Genomic DNA, 14221 nt, shown 5'->3' on the forward strand with positions numbered 1-14221 from the left:
ACTACCAACCTTGTTCTTTCTTCTATCGGTTTCGAAGTCAGAATTCTCAAGTTGATGTGCCCTGTTTATGAACTGAAATCATAGCATAACAACCAAGAAAACATCAGCTAATACTCAGCTCAATAGCAGCTCAAGCAAAGGATAGCAAAACACTTCAAATCAAAAGTTTCGACGGCATATCGGTACCATTCGGCAATCCCGAACTCAACTAAGTCATTCTAACACTCATATCAGCTGTATATCAACTCAAACTCAACATATCAGCAAGCATATAAGTCGAATAATAGCTGGGAAATCATAAGAACTAATCCAACAATCCATTCTTCAACCCAACTTCAACAAAACACAACATATAAGTTCAACACATCAATTCATATCAACTTCTGATCTCTGTCAATTTCGAATTCCCAAACCCTGATGAACTAAGAGAAAACCTACATCAATTCGAAGGTCTCGTTGCAAGGATTCCATAACATCTTTCGGAATCGAATTCGGATAACCGGATCAAAAGATACGGCGATTTGAAGATAAAGAATGAAACTTGGAAGTTCTTTGTTTCTTGCTCTCGGTTTCTTCCTTTTCCTTTTCAGAATAATCTGATGGAAATGGACTTGAATCACACGTGAATGCTAGGAAAAATAACAAGTGTCCAATAAAATTTCCAATAATTGCACTTAGGCCCCTCAAGTCTTCAATAATTGCAATTCAGTACTCAATTTCTCATTCCATTCAATTTCAATCCTAAATAATTTAAGAATATTAGAATTTAAATCAAAACTCCAAACATTCCCAAAGTAAATATTCTCGGATCAAAATTAAATAATTCCGGGCATTACAATTCTCCCCCACTAAGACACGATTTCGTCCTCGAAATCTCAGGTACGAACAGCACATAAGATATATCAGATAACAAACAAAACTAAAGGAGACTCACATCATTGAAATATCTCTGGAAAACGTTGCCTCATATCTGATTCTGTCTCCCAAGTTTCTTCTTCTATACCATGACGACTCCACTGGACTTTCACAAGCGGAATAGTCTTCGTTCGAAGTTGCTTCTCTTTATGATCAATAATCTGAATTGGCTTTTCGAAATAACTCAAAGTCTCGTCGAGTTCAGCCTCATCAGATTGAAGTACATGAGATTCATCAGCAAGATATTTTCGAAGCATCGATACATGAAAGACATCATGTATTCCAGATAAGGATGGAGGAAGAGCTAATCGATAGGCGAGATTGCCTATTCTCTCCAGAATCTCATACGGACCGATATATCGTGGAGACAACTTCCCTCGCTTGCCAAATCGTACAGTGCCACTGAATGGAGAAAACTTCAGAAACACCTATCCCCTTGTTCAAAAGACAAAGGTCGACGTCGGATATTGGCATACTTCGCTTGTCTGTCATGAGCTGTCTTCATTCTTTTCTGAATAAGCTTCACCTGTTCAGTCATATTTCGAATCATGTCAGGTCCAATGTCAGGTACCTCAGAAACATCATCCCAGAAAAGAGGTGATCGACACCTTCTACCATACAGAGCTTCAAACGGAGCCATTTCAATACTCGATTGATAGCTGTTATTATACGAGAATTCACAAAGAGGTAATGAATCTTGCCAACTCGTGCCAAAATCAAGCACCACAGCTCTTAACATGTCCTCCAATGTCTGAATGGTACGCTCAGACTGTCCGTCTGTTTGTGGATGATAGGCTGTGCTCAAGTGTAGTTGAGTACCCAAAGCACTCTGTAAACTGTGCCAAAAGTGTGATGTAAATCAAGGATCACGATCTGATACAATAGACTTCGGCACTCCATGCAATCTGACAACTTCTCGGACATAAAGCTCTGCCATCTGATCGTGTCGATATGTCATACGATAAGAAATAAAACACGCTGATTTCGTCAATCTATCGATAATCACCCAGATAGCATCACAACCTCTAGAAGATCGAGGTAACTTTGTCACGAAGTCCATGGAAATATGATCCCATTTCCATTCCAGCACTGATAAACTCTGTAACAAACCAGGCGATTTCTTCCTTGCAGCCTTCACCTGTTGGCAATTAAGACATCGAGACACAAAATCAATAATATCAGACTTCATTGGTTTCCACCAATATCGAGTCTTCAAATCGTTATACATCTTTCTTCCTCCAAGATGAATACTATAACGACTACAATGCACCTCTTTCAGTAGTTGTTGTCACACATCAGAAATATCAGGCACTAAAAGGCGATTGTTTACATACAAAATATCATCACGAACCTGGTATTCAGACACATGCCCTGATCGGACCTTCTCAACTAAATTCTGTACATTCTGATCAAGTTTCTGAGCATCTTTAATTCTCAAAAGTAACTATGGTTCAACTTGCATTTGATAAAGTCGAAGAGGCTGATAATTCGTATCAAATACTAATCCAGATAGACAACAGTTTTCAATCAAATGTGATACATCAATCGTCGATAAGGACAAAGAACATACCTTTCGACTCAATGCATTAGCTGCTGCATTCGATTTTCCCGGATAGTACTTAATCTCACAATCAAAATCTTTAAGCAAATCAAGCCATCTACGCTGTCTCATATTCAATTCTGACTGTGAAAACAAATATTTCAGGCTCTTGTGATCAGAATAAATCTCAAACTGTTCCCCGTACAAATAATGTCGCCAAATCTTCAAAGCAAATACGATGGCGGCCAATTCAAGATCATGAATCGGGTATCTGGTCTCATGAGGCTTCAGCTGTCTCGAGGCATAAGCAATCACATGCCCTCGCTGCATCAAAACACATCCCAGACCTCGATGAGATGCATCACAATAAACAGTGAAACCACCAGTACCTGAAGGAATCGTCAAAACTGGTGCACTGGTCAATCGCTTCCTCAACTCAATAAAACTGGATTCACAAGCTTCAGACCAGAGAAAAGGAGCATTCTTCTGAGTTAACTGAGTAATCGGCTTCGCAATACTGGAAAAGTCTTTGATGAAACGACGATAATACCCAGCCAAACCCATAAAACTACGTATCTCAGGAACAGATGTTGGTCTCGACCAACTGATCACTGCCTCAACTTTACTTGGATCAATAGCTATACCATCTCTAGATATGATATGTCCAAGATATACAACCTGTTTCAGCCAAAACTCACATTTTGACAGTTTAGCATACAGTTTCTCAGATCTCAGAGTCTTCAGCACGGTTCTCAAATGCTCAGAATGATCAATCAAATTCTTCGAATATATCAAAATATCATCAATAAAAATTATCACGAAGTCATCGAGATATATCTGATTATCAAAAGGGTTAGAATACCACAATCATCAAATCTATCTCAGTCCTCCTCTGATCATCTTACCTCTGATCAAGACTCGGTTTTGATTTAATCTTAAATAAATAATCGAGGTACTCAACAAGACATGCTTCCAATCAATTTTGATAATCAGGTAGCATATCATAATTCATCAAAACACATGCCTCTAATCATTCCAGATATTCCAGTAAGCATGCGTCTTCATACGTTCAAATAAAATAAATACAACATCATGTAATAAAATATTTGAAAGTAAATCATGCTAGCATTTACCACATGTAATTCAATCATGTAATTACATCATAGCATAATAAAAATAAATAAGCAAGGAAGATGACTCGATCTACCCCACTCACTATCTAACTCAGTCCTGAATTTTCTCGCTCTGATACCACCTGTTGTGACGACCCGAGTTCTAATCTCTCATTAATAAAATCCTCGTAATTAATAGTCAAATAATCAAAGACTAAAGAAAAAAAAATTTTAAATTTGAGCACCTCGCTCGATCGGTGAAAAGCTGCCGATCGAGCGAGCACTTTGGCCCAATTCTCGGGTGCAATCAAAATATGGCCTCGCTCGATCCGTGACATTTCACCGATCGAGCAAGTCACAATCACCAAAACCTCTTGTAAGGCCCTGAAATTACTTTTCGTGATTATTGGAATTGATTATTATTTAATTTGGAGATTTATTGAGCCGGGATTGAATCGAATTAAATTGGGAGTTTCAGGGACCGGAATGCAAAATGTGGATTTTATATATATTATCAAGCAAGTTGCCTCCTCCCCATCACTTCAACCCATCACTATCCTTTCTCCCTCCCTCTATCTCTCGATCTCTCTCTCCGGAAGCCATGGGAGACGATTCTTTGAGCTTTTCTTCCATCTGATTCGCATGATCCGACCGTTAGATTTTAGTTCCGAGTTAAGTTTCACGATCACCGCAACGAGGGCTTCATTTAGACGTAAGTTTTGCTACGATCTCTTGAACTTCATTTTTGTTGGGTTGTTAGAATTTGATAATATTGGAGTATGTCGTTCTTGAGCTAGTATAGATCGTGTATTCGAAGTCGGTTTGGAAAAAGAACGAAGTTTGGATTTTATATGATTTTTGGAGTTAAATTCGAAAATGGGGTTGTGAGATTTTGTTGGATTTTGATGGTTTTGATTTGTTTTGTTGATTGAGGAGTTGTTTTGGATGATTTGGGATTGTTGGTTGTTATCGGAGATTTTTGGTTTGACCGATTATAGCCGTTATGCCGTCGGAATCGAGTTTGGATTATTGGTTGTTTTGTTTCGGTTTGACTTCTGGGTTTGATTGAATTGGTAGATTGTTACCGAATCCGTATATTCTTCATTTTCAGATTGGATTGGAGTCTTGGAATTGGATTGAACTTGGAAGTTGAGTCGTGTCGAGAATTGAAGACGGTATATTGATTGAATTTCCTTGTTATGAAGTTTTGAGTTTCGATTGATTATTTATTTGAGTTCGTTATTATTTTCAGATTTGAATCTTCGACGGACTCGAAAGGTAAAAGATGACTTTGAATTGAATGGGGTTGAATACTAGAGTTCGATTGATTCTCGAGCCCCGAAAATCACATACTACATGTTTATTTGCTTGTGTGAACTTGTTTGAGTATCTTGTTACACTTGCATTCATATTGAGCCGATTATTCAATTCGTTTGAATTTAGACGATTTAGAGAGCTATATTGAAGTGGGCTTAGATTTCGAGTTTTTCTAAGTACCAGAATACTTCTTATAGTTGCTCTGAAGTCTAGGGGTTGAGTTGAGCGACATCCACCCCGAATGGGTGTGTCGGTGAGTTGTTTTGAATACTTAGCCCCGGGATCCCAACCGAGTATCGATTGACATTTCGATTATCTGATTTGATAGTCCCGAGTTTTAAAGTCATGCATACATCCCTTTTCTTTGAAGTTGTTGATGTTTGTGGATTTTGATACGAGGTGTTTATTTGATATTGCATGTCTGTCTCTTTTACTTAGAAATTATATTTCTAACCGGATTATTCCGGCTGTTGTCTTTGTTTTGTATGTGTAACTTGGCAACAGGAGGATCAGGAGCTGGACCGAGTCGTCTTGGTTAGCTTAGGGTGAGATGGATAGAAGTGAGACTCCGCGTCGTAGGGTCGAGTCTTTTGAACTTGTATTAGTTTTGTTGAGTCGTTGGAACTCTGATTTTAGAACTCGGCTTGTTTTGTATTGCGGGAAGGATTTAGAACTTGTGGTATGTTCTGATTTCGTGTTGTATTGTATGTTGGAGCTTGGATTTGATTTGATTCGTGTTTGGCTTGATTTTTCTCCAGGTTCCCCTGTTTTCTGTCCGTTTGGCCTGCGCGCGGGCGAGGCTTGTCCTCGCGCGCGCGCGAGCTGCCTGGAGTGGCTCGGGTATTTTTGCCCGCACGCGCGCGAGCCCCTTCCTCGCGCGGGCGCGAGCTTCCCTCGAGGCCACTGGCCCTTTCTCCTGCGCACGCGCGAGGCGATAGCTCGCGCGGGTGCGAGGCATGTCTTTAAAAAAAAAAAAAAAAAAAATTCTGATTTGTTCCCGCGACTTACCGTGTTCGATTATGTTTAATTATTTCGAGTTTAGAATCGGGGTCCCACACCTCTATTCCTGCAACAATGGCCTCGCTCGATCCGTGACATTTCACCGATCGAGCGAGCCCATTTCCAGAAAAACAGCAGAAACTAAATTGCTGTCAAATGAATTCCTTTCCTTCATTTTTTTTCATCTAGCTTCAGTTCACACATGATCTAATCAAAATCAACAACTAACATGCATTCCAACATGCTATACAATTGATGGAACTAGATCATAACAAGGCCTTACAATCATAATAATAAAGTCTCACAAAACATGCAAGAAGCATTGTTATACAATAAAGATTAAGCTACATCATGTTGTCTTAAGAATTTACACATCATCTCAAATCTTATATACATCAACAAGACAACAACTTATTAACCAACAAGTCTTGGTACAAGTAGCTATAACATGATCATGTTTTTGACACTCAACACTATCATTGACAGCTCACACAAACCATCTAAACTCGGATCATCACGCTATTCTCCTCATCCCTTTTTCTTCAAGTTCTCTTTTGCCCTGATTCACTCCCGCCTATTGCCATGACACATACAACACAACAATAGCCGGATAACTCCGGTGAGAAATATATTTCCCAGTAAAAGCAACTAAACATGCATATAAAACATATATCAAACTCATGATATATACATAAATACAATGCATGTTTTTAAAACAAGGTTCTCTAACAAATCTCTCATTTCATTGGTTGGGATCCCGAGAAGAAGATATCATAGCTAATCCACCAACACTCCCAATCGAGGTGGGGCTACTTATCTTGCTTCTCTAGACTTTGAAGCCACTACATATGCACTTCAGACGCTAGGCAACGTCAACCACCCAGGCCATACATACATAATCCCTCAAATCGTCTATTCGAACGTTTTCGTTCATTTCAAAATCAAGGAATAAGTCTTGCAAGATGAATGCAACATATATCATCATAAAAACATTCATTAACATCAAAGACTCATTCAACAAAGCATAGAAGAGCATATAAAAGCAATTAAGCAAACAAGTATGTGATTTAGGGAACTCGATACAAACCATCTCGAGTTATAATCCCATTCAAGTAGTAGTCCACTTTTACCTTTCAAATATGAGGTTTAAGGTGTCTTCTAGCTTGTCAAAATCTGTACAACATCAACCAAAAGCCTAATCTCAAAATCTGCTCAAGCTTCAACTAAACTTCAAGACAAAATACTACCAACCTTGTTCTTTCTTCTATCGGTTTCGAAGTCGGAATTCTCAAGTTGATGTGCCCTGTTTATGAACTGAAATCATAGCATAACAACCAAGAAAACATCAGCTAATACTCAGCTCAATAGCAGCTCAAGCAAAGGATAGCAAAACACTTCAAATCAAAAGTTTCGACGGCATATCGGTATCATTCGGCAATCCCGAACTCAACTAAGTCATTCTAACACTCATATCAGCTGTATATCAACTCAAACTCAACATATCAGCAAGAATATAAGTCGAATAATAGCTGGGAAATCATAAGAACTAATCCAACAATCCATTCTTCAACCCAACTTCAACAAAACACAACATATAAGTTCAACACATCAATTCATATCAACTTCTGATCTCTGTCAATTTTGAATTCCAAAACCCTGATGAACTAAGAGAAAACTTACATCAATTTGAATGTCTCATTGCAAGGATTCCAGAACATCTTTCGGAATCGAATTCGGATAACCGGATCAAAAGATACGGCGATTTGAAGATAAAGAATGAAACTTGGAAGTTCTTTGTTTCTTGCTCTCGGTTTCTTTCTTTTCCTTTTCTGGATAATCTGATGGAAATGGACTTGAATCACACGTGCATGCTAGGAAAAATAACAAGTGTCCAATAAAATTTCCAATAATTGCACTTAGGCCCCTCAAGTCTTCAATAATTGCAATTCAGTCCTCAATTTCTCATTCCATTCAATTTCAATCCTAAATAATTTAAGAATATTAGAATTTAAATCAAAACTCCAAACATTCCCAAAGTAAATATTCTCGGATCAAAATTAAATAATTTCGGGCGTTACAATATTCTTCAATCATACTGTTTTGAACAGTATTATTATTGATTTTAGAGATATTAATTTCTATGAATATTTTGTACTAAATCAATCACTAACGATACAATATTATTATTATTATTATTATTATTATTATTATTATTATTATTATTATTATTATTATTATTATTATTATTATTATTATTGGAACGGGTTCGGGGATGGAGATAACATCTCCATACCCGCCCAATATGTGTTGGGGATTTTAAAAAAATACCTGAACCCAAATCCATACCCAAAATAGCTCCTCCATACCCTCCCCATTTCGGTTTTTCCTCGCGGGTCTCCTAACCCATGGGAAAAATTGTCATATCTAATCAAAACCGCATTCTTGAATGTTGAGTTAGAAGAAGATATCTATATGGATCAAACAGAAGGATTCATAGTTCGGTGTAAAGAAAGTAAAGTTTGTCGCCTCATTGAGTCGTTATATGGGCTTAAGCCACCAGTATAATTTCTCTAATATATTTCAGAGATTATTCGAAGTAATAGACTACCTTCTTACTTCGCATTATAACCAAAGTCTTATCTATTAAATTTGCGATGTCTTTGGCCGGTTCAAGTAGGCAGACCGGTTCGGAATTGGACCGATGCCAATGTAAAATATAGTCTTTTACTTCGTCGGTTTCATAAAATGCCGAAGTAATAGTTGATATACGATTTCACAGTTTAAATTGATTGCCTCAGTAAATGGTCTTTATAACTTCACAGGTTTTGTATTGTGGTGAAGTAATTGATGCGAACGAAATCATTGTTACGGAAAAATGTTGAAGTAAATATATTCTATAATTTTGCCACAATTTGTATTTGTCAAAGTTTGTAGTATTATGTTACTTCACAATTTAAATTTATTGGCGAATTAATTGGTTTAATAGAGTTCATTGTTTTATAACCAGATATTAGCAAAGAAACAACAAACTTAGCATATATCATAAAGACTACTGTCACAAAGCTATGAAAATTTGACAAAGCTATGTTGTCAAATGGTTTTAAGATTAACAAGTGTGATAAATGTTTGTGCATTAGGGGCACAAAAGATTTTTAAGTGATGGTATGTCTATATGTTGATGATATGCTTATAATGGAGAGTAGTCAAGATGTTTCAAATGCGACTTAAAAATTGTTGACAAAACATTTTGATAAGAAGGATTTGGGCATCGCTGATGTTATACTAGGAATTAAAATCTCTAGGACTTCAGAGGCAATCTTCCTTTCTCAGTCTCATTATGTTGAGATTGTCTTCAAAAATTTCAATGCATATGATTGTTCTCCTGCAAAGACACCTCTTGATATGAGCGTCCACTTGAGTAAGATGATGGTGAAGCAGTTTTTCAATTATAATAATCCAGAATTATTGGAAACCTCATGTATATCATGAATTGTACTCGACCAGATATTGCTTGTGCATTAAACAAGATTAGTCGATTAAAGAGAAATCCAAATGAGGTTCAATGGAAATCTTTGACAAGGGTGCTTAGACATCTAAGACACACTTTGGAGTATCGATTGCATTACACAAGATATCCTGTGGTGCTTGAGAGATACAACGATGCAAATTGGATTTTAGCCTAAATCCATTAATGGCTATGTTTTTAGTAGTGGTGGTAGTGCAGTCTCTTGTAGGTCATCAAAACAAACATACATTGCTAATAGAAACCTGGTACAGTACAAATCAAATCATGTTGTAGCTCAACGATTGCTTTCTCCCGGTCTGTCCAACCTAAGCCCTTCCACATAGAATGGGGTGTCAAGAACCACAAACCGAGGACGTGAGCTAACAACGCTCAGTACAAAAATATGAGTATACACATGTTATAAATGCTAATGCAAATGAACGGGTACCAAAAAACTTTCACGGTAGGAAAAACATGCTAACAAATGGCTCCATGGTATTTAGCACGTTGGGCCGTCGCATCAAGAGGTGACTCCTATACCATAAGAAAATACGTGGATATAAGTAACCGGATCTGAATTCATGGAATCCATCGACACAATAATCGGGGCTGAGCAACCACCCTTTTACTGGTAATATGAAGAAACAAACTCAATATGATAATGCATGTAGCATAATAATCTTGACATAATAAATGTATATAAGCAATGTCATATCAACCATACAAACATAAAACATGCATACTCAACTAGGATATCTCAGATAATAAATTCGTACCTCTATCAACCAACTCAAGAAACATAGCAACATTGGCTATCTAGTCCAAGCCTATAAGAAGATAATCACTATATCACTTATTTCCTACTAAAAACTTTAACTAGACTAATAGCTACTCACAACAACTAATCAGAGCCTAGACTTATACCTGCATCTATCGTTAGCCCTTTGATTCTATGGCCTCAAAACCTAGGCACAACTTCGCTACAATCTAGGTAGCACCTTGATTTAGTACGACATCCGAATTGAGGTCTAAAACCGCTAGAATCAAGCTAGAAGTCGAGAGAGAGAAGTGAGAATGATGTGAAGTAATGGATGCCTCGAGCCCCTATTTATAGACGACGATTGGACTTTAGAGCTTTCGATCTCTCTATCGGAGCTTCAGATATCTATCCACCGAATGCGTGTCCATGATTGGACAACACACTGCTGCCGACGGAGTTCGGACCTTCCAAATTAGGTTCAGAGATTCCGATCTATCTCTCATCAAATCACTAATCAGAAAGCCCCCAAATTTTCTTATCCAAAGGTTATCAGACCTTTCGATCTTGAGTTCGGAGCTTCCGAACTCACCCTCTGCCTCCAAAGTACACCGTTGCTTCCGAACTGGTTCGGTGCTTATGAACTGCTCTTCGGAGCTTCCGAACTCACCAATAACTTGAAGTCCTTGGAACCATTTATGATCATTCCGAATCCGATTTTCAACTCCTTAAACCCCATTAAAAAACCCTTAATCATGTTTAGACAATTGTTTAAATTAATTAAAAATCGAGCTAGTACATTCTCCCTATTTATAGATGACGATTGGATTTTCCGATCCCATGATAGGACCTTCCGATCGGAATTCGAAAATTTCGATTTCTCTATCGGAGCTTCTGATCTCTATCCACCAAAAGTGTGTCTTTGATTGGACAACACATTGCTGTCAATGGAGTTTGGACCTTCCAAACTAGGGTTTGGAGCTTTTGATCTATCTATAGTAAAATCACCAATTATAAAGCCCATACTTTCTTATCCTAACGCGATCGGACCTTCCAATCTTGAGTTTGGATCTTCCAAACTCACCCTCTTCCTCGAAGTACAACGTTGCTTCCAAACTGTCAAATAGATTGAAGTCCTTGGAACCATTTCCGATCATTCCGAATCCGATTTTCAACTCCTTAAATCCCATTAGGAAACAATTACTCATGTTTAGACAGTTCATTAACTTAATTAGAAATCGAGCTACTACACATAACAACATGTATAATGGGAAATCTCGACATATTTACCGAATACATAATACTGTGAGACGATTGATCTCTAATGGAGTTATAACTATTGATTATATTAAAACAAAGGATAACTTGGCAGATCCGTTTTAAAAAATATTAAATAGAGATCAAATGTAAAGTCTTTCAAGAGAAATGGGGTTAAAACCTAGAAAATTAAGTTTTCATAATGGACACCCAACCTTGTAGATTGAAGATCCCAAGATCATTGTTCAATGGGACACCTAAACTATGAGAACTTGAGTAAAACTCAGGAGTTTTTACAACTCATTCCTAGGACAAAGAGTATTGTAACCTAACAATGTAGTGAGGTTAAGTTTCGAAATTTTAATGGTTCCTTGCTCGGAAAAATCAAAGTATGGTAGTATAATCTTATAAGGGGACCACTATGTAAGTGTGAGAACGGGTCATCCCGAAGAAACACTTATGAAACTAAGATGTGTTCTGTTGTGAAAATTGCTCGCAAGCGTACGAGTGCCAAGTTTTAATAAAGTGATAAATCAAGTATCGATCTCACAGAGAGTAAAATGAAAATATTAAGTGCTTGTAATTAAAATAGTCTAAACTTTATCTAGAAAATCAAAATCTCAGAATTTTGCAGAAAAATAATTAATAAGTTCTTAACAAGCACGCACACAACCTTCAGATAAATATCAATTGGAGAAAAATGGTCTAGAGGTATAGATTTCACCTGGTTTCAACAACAATCAATCCTAATTAATTAATCTTCATGAATTTCAATCAATTAATAGCCAAGAACACTTAAGTGTATTATTTCCTCTCCCGAGTGCCGAATAAAATATATCAACTACAATTCAATTCCAATATCCCTATTAAGAATCTACTTGTAGTGATCAATTCAAAACAATGTTCTTTTTCAAAATCTCTGTTACAATTATACACTCTCCCGAGCAATATAAATAATTAACAGAGTATTTTCTATTGGTTCTTTTCAAAATCTCCTCTCCCGAGTGCCAGATTTCAAATAAATATTACAAATCAATTATTGATCAGATAATTGAAAAGACAATCAATTCTAGAAAAAAACAATTAATCTAGAAGAAACTCAATTCAATAAAATCAAAAATTCATGAAAGCGTCTACACCAGGTTCCATCCGACCTCTAGACTCTAAAAAATTAGTTCATAATAAAATTCTGAATAAAACAAAACATGTTCAAAAATCCAGACATGAATTCAGAATTAAATAAATAAAAGTAAGTAAACAAATCTGTCATCGACGCCGTGTCCGGTCTATCGATCTCCATCTTCGTTCTTCAATTAAAGCTTCCCAGAAATCTCTCAAAAATCTCACGTTCAAATCTCTGTTCTCTGATATGCATATTGTGTGTTGTGCGGCTCTCTTCAATCTCCCTCTAAGAAATCTCTTTTATATCGCATGAAAAAGCCCACTCAAAAGCCCAAGAAAATAAAAACTTTCCTTCCCGCAATAATTAAAATGCCGAGATATCTCAATCACGCGCGGCCACTCCAAAATCCTAGGAGGGCGCGCATAACCCTCTGACTTGTAATCTTCTCTCTCGCAGAATTCTTGCGCGTTTGTACTCTTCACGATTCTTTAGCGCTTAACTAAGCGCAAAAAAATAAAGCCCAATGTGAAAGCCCATTAAGTCTTTTGTCATTTCTTTTCCTGTTCTTTTATTTTCTTCATTTTATTCTTTTCTTTTCTCTTCTCAATTCTTATTTTCTTCTTCTTTTCCATAACACTTCAATAATTTCCTAAAACCACAAAAATAATAAAACACCCACATAAATCTGCTCAAAATAAACATTTAACAATAAAACTCATAACTAAATTATGTGTATAAAATATACTTATCAAATACCCCCAAACTTAGAATTTTGCTAGTCCCGAGCAAAACTATCAAAATAATATTTTCCAAAACTCAAATCACTAAAACCAACAAGAATAGCCAAGAAATATTATGGAGCAATGACCTCAAAAATAATTTCAAAAATTCAAATCCTATCTCATCCAACCTACTAACACTTGAACATTTTAATCATAACCAAATAACCTCATAAACTTACAATCTCCGCAACTCACGTTTCAAAACACCCTTATCCAAGTTCAATTCACACATTCATAGATCATGAGGACTTTTCAAGGTAGCAAATGATCAAATATAGGATATTAATAAAAAACACTTACAATTAGGTAAATGCAAAGAATAATAGTGTGTCCATGTTTAGATCAACATTCATAATCATTAAAAGTATCAATCAACAGTCCATAGGCTAAATTCTCGCAACTCTTCTCCACTAGTATATTGGGCAACTGAGACTCGGTCAATAGGACTTAATCAGCTTATAATGTTAGTTCTGGCTCATGGCTTCAAACAAAGGAATAAGAATTCAAAATAAGGAGTAATTTACATTTATCCTCAATATAACTTCAACTCATTTTTCATTCACAATTTCACACATCTTCAATCTATTGATGTTTCATCTTTTCCCTCTTTTCTCATCATTTTCTTTCACCAACATTTTTTTCACAACTTTTTCATTCACACAATTTTTTTTTCTACTACCTTTTTCTCTTCAATTCTTCCACCACACCATTCCATATTCACAAATATCAACTAGGAGCACATAAAATTTTAGTATTCAAATTACTCCCTTAAATGTAGGAATTAGTGTTTAGGCTATTCAAGTAGTCAATGTAGGACCTCGAAATGATGACGAATGGGGGTTTATCACACGTTTACACGCATGCCATTCGATTTTCAATAAGGTTCAAACAAGGTACTAGGGATATCAAGAATT

Source organism: Henckelia pumila, chromosome 2, assembly GCF_033568475.1.
Source record: "Henckelia pumila isolate YLH828 chromosome 2, ASM3356847v2, whole genome shotgun sequence".
NCBI classification, from domain to species: domain Eukaryota; kingdom Viridiplantae; phylum Streptophyta; class Magnoliopsida; order Lamiales; family Gesneriaceae; genus Henckelia; species Henckelia pumila.